Source organism: Clupea harengus, chromosome 16, assembly GCF_900700415.2.
Source record: "Clupea harengus chromosome 16, Ch_v2.0.2, whole genome shotgun sequence".
Lineage (NCBI taxonomy): Eukaryota > Metazoa > Chordata > Actinopteri > Clupeiformes > Clupeidae > Clupea > Clupea harengus.
Window position 1 is genome coordinate 12,923,313 of NC_045167.1, and position 7,469 is coordinate 12,930,781.

Sequence of the window (7,469 nt, forward strand, 5' to 3'; positions counted from 1 at the left end):
CGAGCTGGAAAGCAGCGGATCTTTAAAAGGCCACCGAATGGAAACGGAAATGGCTGCATCATTGCCTAGCCACGCTTGAGTAAACCCAGCCACTATGAGCATGTTAAAGCTATTAGAGACCTCTTAGAGAAGTGACAAAGTGCCTTTTAAGGGATATACAGGAACCACTCAGTTAGATGATGTACTTTGTTTCATGACACACAAGGTTAGATGACAAGGGATGACAAGACAGGAAAAGTACTGTGAAACATAAACTATTGTAGGGCCTCAAGTGTTTAATCGTGTATTGAGGATTAGTATGCTTGAAAGCAGACTGTTGCAACAACAATATAACTTTAAGCAGCTGACAAAGAATGAAAAATACGAAAGAGAAAAAAAAAACATTAGATAAATAAATAACGATTCAAGACGGAGAGAGATCCACTGAAGCAGCTCTTATACCAGACTGCGATGCTGGGAAGGATTTCAATTCACAACGCAATTCAAATGCACTTGAGTAGGATTTGAAATCCAATGATCAGATCATGAACCTCCAGCATCTTGCCATTGGAGTTAGGATTCAAGTGAATCGACTACCCCGGCGTCTACGGTGTGTTCATTCACACTGTGTTTGGCTTGTAGCCTGAGATGGTGTTACTACCGCGTGGTGCTTGTTACATAATCCCTGTTAACAGGCAGGTGAGGTTGAATGATCATTCGAAGTGGTGCGGTGTGGGCATGCTGCAGCAACTGCTGTATGTATGCATGGCCTCTCCAGCCAGACTTGCACTGCTACTCCACCCTCCGAGCTGGACCTGCCTTTGGGCACATAGCTCCTAGCACCATCCACTTATAAAGGATTGGATGCATTTACAAATGGATAAATGTGCTTGTACATGAATTACAACAAACCCATAGAGTTATTTATATTAAAAAATGAATGGTTGGGTATATTAGTAACAGATATATGGCTTGCATTTCTGTCAGAATCCTTCATTGGGTTCAAGCCAACATCACTGGGATTATGAACCAGGTATGTAAACAACAGGGTGGAATGCAATGACAACTAACTTGCTGTTGCTGTAAAACAATATCCATATAGATTCATGTATATGCCTTTGGAAATGTGGTGATACCTGATGAAGGCATGGAGAGAGAGAGAGGGAAGGAGAGAGAAAGGGGGGGGGGGGGGGGGGGTGGGTGAGTGTCTGCAAGAGGGAGCAGGACTGGCGGAGGCTCGGCCCAGAAGAGCAGGTGGGAGGTGGTGGGGGATTTCCAGGTGTCATAGCAACCGGCAAAGAGCACACGGCAGCCGTTTCATCCTTGGAGGTGTACGTCAACACCCGCGTGTGTGTGTGTGTGTGTGTGTGTGTGTGTGGTGTCTGTCCGCTGCATCACACATTGATCTGACAGCGTCTGATCCACGCACACACACATATGCACTCACACAGCTGGTGATTTCCTATCACATCACCAGAATATGCACAAACACACACACACACACACACACACACACACACTGTATCAAACAAATTCAGATAGTGAAGTGAAGTCACTCACACGAAACACACACATGACAACATCGATCCTCCTCACCAGCCGAACCCAGAAACACATGGTGTGTTTCCAAATCCATAAAGCGAACATAAACGTTACACACACACACACACACACACACACACAGACACACTCAAATATCCATGTACTCCCTAAATCCAGTCATCTGCTCGCTCCTCTGTGTGTGTGTGTGTGTGGTGTGTGTGTGTGGGGGGGGGGCTTGACCATTTCTCCCTCCATCAGTGTCAGCAGGATCTCATACTCAGACATACAGTGTGTGTTTGCACTGTGTTTACACTGCAGGAAACACAATGCGTGTGACTAATTAATTTAGCCATGTTTATTAGGAACACAAAAGCTGCTGTGCTCCACGAGTCCTTATGCACGCGCATAAGGACTGTGTTTGTGCATCTGTGTGTGTGTGTGCATGTTTGCATGTGTGTGCGTGTGTGTGTGTGTGTGTGTGTGTGTATGTGTGTGTGTGTGTGTGTGTGTGTGTGTGTGAGTGTGTGTCTGCGTGTATGTGTTTGTGAATATGTGTATATGCTTTTGTGTGTGTGTATTTGCATGTATGTGTGTGTGTGTGGTGTGTGTGTGTATGTACGTGTGGTATTCTCACACAGATGAAAATGGGCTGTGTGTAATTAATTGGATATGTTAGTAATTAGGCGTTGTGGAGGCTGCATGCTTCCCCTTTGTTTGTCTGTTGCAGCACAGTGAAGCGGGAGGTGAAATGAATTGATTACACAGATTTGTAATTACAGAAGAATTACGCCTGCTTTCCACGGCGGTTTAATTACTGTCCGTGAAGTATGGCGCACGCATGTCCGAATACAACTCTGCCCCTCGCTCCACACTCTGCCACTGGTGTGTGTAAGAGGCCATGACCTCAACACTCCTTCCACTACCAACGCCTCTCATAGAAAGCACGTTTTTAACAACGTATCAGCAACTGTCCAGTTTCCATGTGTGTGTGTGTGTGTGTGTGTGTGTGTGTGTGTGTGTGTGTGTGTGTGTGTGTGTGTGTGTGTGTGTGTGTGTGTTCATGCATGTATGTGTGTGCTTCCATGTTAGCCTTCAGACTTAATCCAGGTGTGTCGATACACAGGATACCTAGTTTAAATTCAGAGCGGGGGGAGTGCTGGGCCAAAGTCAAAATTCCGGACGAGTCCGCTCTGGCCAGTGGTCCCGGCACTCTTTAATTTACGACCCGCGTCCTCCTCCCGTTGAGCCGGTCGATGTACTGTACCAACTGTAGGCTGTGTAACGCCATGGCAGTATTAGCAGGTAATAGCGCTTAAGTCCATAAAACTGACAGCACTTTAATTTGTCCAAGAAATGGGTGTCAACTGCACTCTGACTAGGAGTAAATTACAGCCTGTAAAACAGAAAACGATGTGACAAGTAGACTAATTGTGGTGATACGGCTGCTCTCCCACCATCTTGAAGGCTGCGTATGCTACTTTCAGCGAAAAATACATTCTTTAAACTAATTCTTTAAAAGCTAAATGGCTCAATTATAATGATATGCCAGCACATCAGTATCAGTGCAGGCCACACTATCCACTGAAGAGACCCTACAGCTGCTCTGCTGGTCTCTCACCCTCTTTTAATTGTATTAGCATCACAAGAGTCATTTTCCACAGTGAATCCATCAAGGCGGGCACCCATAGTGAACTCCCTTTTCAACACAAGGGCTGCAAAGAGGTACAAACACATACAGAGAGAGAGAGAGAGAGAGAGAGAGATAGATAGGGAGAGAGAGACTCACAGTGTTTAAGATAAAAATGCACACAAAGATGTTATGCCTCTCATTACTGTGACTAAAATGGCATCTAATGGGTGACCACTTATCAGGGTGCTTTGCATGGTTGTGTTAATAAGCCTTCCCCAAGGCACTTTTATAGTACTGTTTCTAATATTCTCTCTCTCACACACACACAGACAGATACACACACACACACACACACACACACATACACACACTCTCTCTCTCTCTCTCTCTCTCTCTCTCTCTCTCTCTCTCTCTCTCTCACACACACACTCTCTCTCACACACACACACACACACACACTGGCTTCCTCTTGAGAGAGTGCGGTGGCGTAGCTCATGACCTGTGAGCGCTCAGTCGGTGAGTGGCTGAGGGATTACCAATGTTTGCGCTGAGAAGGAGGAAACTCCACACTCGGCCCTCAGCACGCAGACGAGCCCTTATGCACGATGGCCATTCACTGGACCTGGAGGACTCCGAGTGACAGCACCGAGCGCGGGAGAGAGGGAGGAGGGAGAAGGGAGAAGGGAGAAGGGAGAAGGGAGGAGGGAGAAGGGAGCACGAATGAACTTTTCCTGCTGTTGTTGTTGCAAACCTCCTGAGCCCCCAGAACCTTCAGTAGGAGGAAAGAACACTGATAGAACAGACCCCTTCAGACCTTAAATTCTCCTCCCCTCTCTCTCTCTCTCTCTCTCTCTCACTATCTCTCTCTCTCTCTATTTCTCTCTCTCCTTTTCTATCTCTCTATCCTGCTTCCACACTGCCGTGGCTCTGCTCCAGTTACCATGGTAACAGGGGCCCGAGCGGTATGTGTATGTGAGTGTGTGTGTGTGTGAGTGTGTGTGTGTGTGTGTGTGTGTGTGTGTGTGTGTGTGTGTGTGTTGCGGCAGGGCCGGGTCGAGCAAGCGCCGAGTCTACCTGCAGCATCTCGTCCCTCGGCCCCTCTGGGAAACGCTTCCCAGCACCAGGTTATGAGATCAACCCTCTCCCGCTCCGTCTCTCTCTGTCTATCCCCCCCCCTCTCTCTCCTCTGTCTATCTCTTTCTCTGCCTTCGTCTGGGTCTGTCTCGCTCCCTCTTTCCTCTGGTATCCTCTCTTCCCCAGACTGTAATCCCCTTGTTCGTCTCCTCGGAATACTGAGAGCTCTTGCACAAATTCCCCCTATGAAATGCCATGAGGCTAAATGTCCTTCAGCATCCCCAGATACACTTCAAGCCTCTTTTCTTTCTTTCTTTCTTTCTTTCTTTCTCTCTCTCTCTTTCTCTCTTTCTGTCTCTCTCTCTCAAACTGATCGAGACACATGAATAAGTAATGGGACAATTCTCCAACACGGACGTGAAGTTGAATGGTAATTATAAAAATGTCACTCCTGGTTATGAGCAAAGGCTCTTGTCTCCCCCACTTTAAGCATGGCTCTATAGACTGCTCGCTATAGGGACAGGAAAGTTGGTTCGTTTCAATATTGCAATCCAAGTCATGTGTGACTCCATCGCCAAGTAGGCTTAAGTCACTGTCTGTCTCCCCGTCGTCGTGGTTGCCACGGAATACATCATGAAACCACGGAGACGAGACATTACCCACGGAAACACTCAGCTACACGAACAATCCCTCAGTTAGATGAAAGGGCAACGTTGATTGCATTGTATGTAATAACGGTGGCCATTTTTAAATGAAGAATGTAGCTGTTTTCAGTGGGAGGGGGGAAAAGACTGTACATCTGCATTCTGTTAACATCTCCAGCTAATTGTTGGGATCTGTCTTCACGTCGGTTTGCTCTCCAAGCGTTGCAGATCTGTAAGATCTGCCGCGTGCTCTAGCACAATCGGGTTCCTCATCTCAAAACGAACAGGGAGAAATCTGAAGGCATATCAAGGCTTGTGGTGGATTGGCTGCCAAGCCTCAGAAGATCCCCATCAGAGATGCTATCTGGCATGGGGAGATGGCGAGCAGCTGTTATTGCCTATCTTTGCACACATCTCCCTGTGTGTGTGTGTGTGTGTGTGTGTGTGTGTGTGTGTGTGTGTGTGTGTGTGTGTGAGTTGATGTGTGTGTTTGTGTGTGTGAGTTGATGTGCATGTGTGTGGTGTGAAGGGAGTCTGTGTGTACACGTTTATATGGGTCTGTGCGTGCACTGCGCATGCGTATATACTTGCATGTGTGTGCATGTATATATCTAAGAATGAGTATATTTGAGAATACATGTAAATGCATTCCTCTGTACGTGAGTGTGTGTGTGTGTGTGTGTGTGTGTGTGTGTGTGTGTGAGTGTGTGCGTGTGTGTAGGTGTATGCATGCATGCAGCTGAAACACTGATATGACCCTGAGACGTGACTTCCTCCCAGCAGGATTCCCTCATGCTAACCGATCCCCACGCTCTCAGCCAGTACGGTATCAGTGCTGTCCACATGAAAGCCTCCCTCAGCCCTCTACTCGGCACCCCCCCCCCCCCCCCCTCCACGAAAAACCCCTCCACAATCCCATAAACCCCTATGCACAAACACTACAATATCAAATTGTACCCTCCGCAAACAATTATAGGTCCTATTCCCCAAGAATGGCCCCGTAACCCAATTAAGAGTTTCCTGTGATGCGGCGAGTGGGCAGGAGATATGGGACGTAATGTTATTACAGTCGCCCAGCGTCCCAACGGGAGATCCTGACCCCACCCTGACACACTACACTGGGCTACTGTACGCTAGCCACCACTGGGTCAACACTGATATCCGCCCACACACACACACACACACACACACACACACACACACACATACACACATCATAATAAAGGGCTGGCAATCCGCTGGGGTTCCGTTCTATCAGAGAGCTATATTTGGAGGCGTCTTCATTCAGGAACAGGGGAGATTTAAATTCAGCTGGCGTGGCTAAATGCACTGTATCTAACTTATTGTGCTTCACTGGCTGATGGGGAGGGGGGGGGGGGGGGGGGGGGCTGCGAGCGACAAAAAGAAAATGGAAAACTATCAAAACAAAAGAAGACCATTACAGAGACAGATAAAAAAAAACAGCACAAGATAGAGGGGCAACAAAGAGAGAGAAAAGCACATTTACGGCGCTCATAATCACAAACTAATCACACAAACTAATGACAAAATTATCATTGAGTGCTGAGGGAAGACAAATGAAGGGGAGAGTTGCAACAGTCCTACCTTTCAAGCCCAATCAAATCTGTCATTCTTCTCTTGGCTGCTCAATTATCAACTATGATTCAATAATAAGCAAATTAATTACCGCGAATGTAAAAATCCCATCAACTGATGCGAGCACACTGCTCTGGTGAATGCAACAAGAAAAAGAATTAAAAACAAATGAAGGGGGTGAAAAGACACTGGCTAAGAGGGAGAGAGAGAGAGAGAGAGAGAGAGAGAGAGAGAGAGAGAGCGAGCAAGACAGATATTGAGGGAAAAAAGCTTTTTTCACATGAGCTCCGGCAATGACTGCATGATACATTCATTAGCAGGGTCCATTAGGCTAAACCTTTCCAGCAAAATAAACAAACATTAAAAGCTGTTTGGGGGAATAATGATGCATCATTGCGTGGCGTGGAAATGCGAGGAGCTTTTAATCAGTGGGCTCCGTGCAGCGGAATGACCTCTCTCTCTCTCTCTCCATCCTCTCTTTCCTCTCTCTCTCCCTCTCTCATTCTCTCGCTCGGAGAGTTAACCAGACTGACAGGACTAATAAACATGCATTATGGCTGATATCACAACCTCTCAAGGTTAATATAGCTAGTTAATTAAAACCAACAGAGACCAGCACGCATGGCTACTGATACGGCAAGACAAGACGGCGGATGAAACAAAAAAAGACTCAATTTCACTCTCCACACACACACACACACACACACACACACACACACACACAATCACATGACATGTTGATGCAACAACAGAGGTAATGCTTCCCTTTGATAAGGGCAGTAGTTGTCATACTATACACTTCAACATATGAGAGCCCATCTAGCCTTAACATTATAGAGACTTCCTATTTCTAATTTCACACCCATTCAGTATGGCTATAAAAAAAACATTATAGCTACTCCACAACTCATCCCATACACACTACTACACACATACCCACTGCATTCCATATCTCTCCTCTCCCTTGCCTCTCTCCTTCAGCATTTATCTTTTTCTCTATTTCT

At 46.6% G+C, this 7,469-nt stretch overlaps 1 protein-coding gene across 3 annotated transcripts in view; it reads right to left on the minus strand.

The window, feature by feature from the left end:
• The window catches only part of plxna4 (plexin A4), a 240,052-nt gene that overhangs the window by 134,493 nt on the left and 98,090 nt on the right, over positions 1 to 7,469 (minus strand). The gene's annotated exons all lie outside the window — the stretch shown is intronic.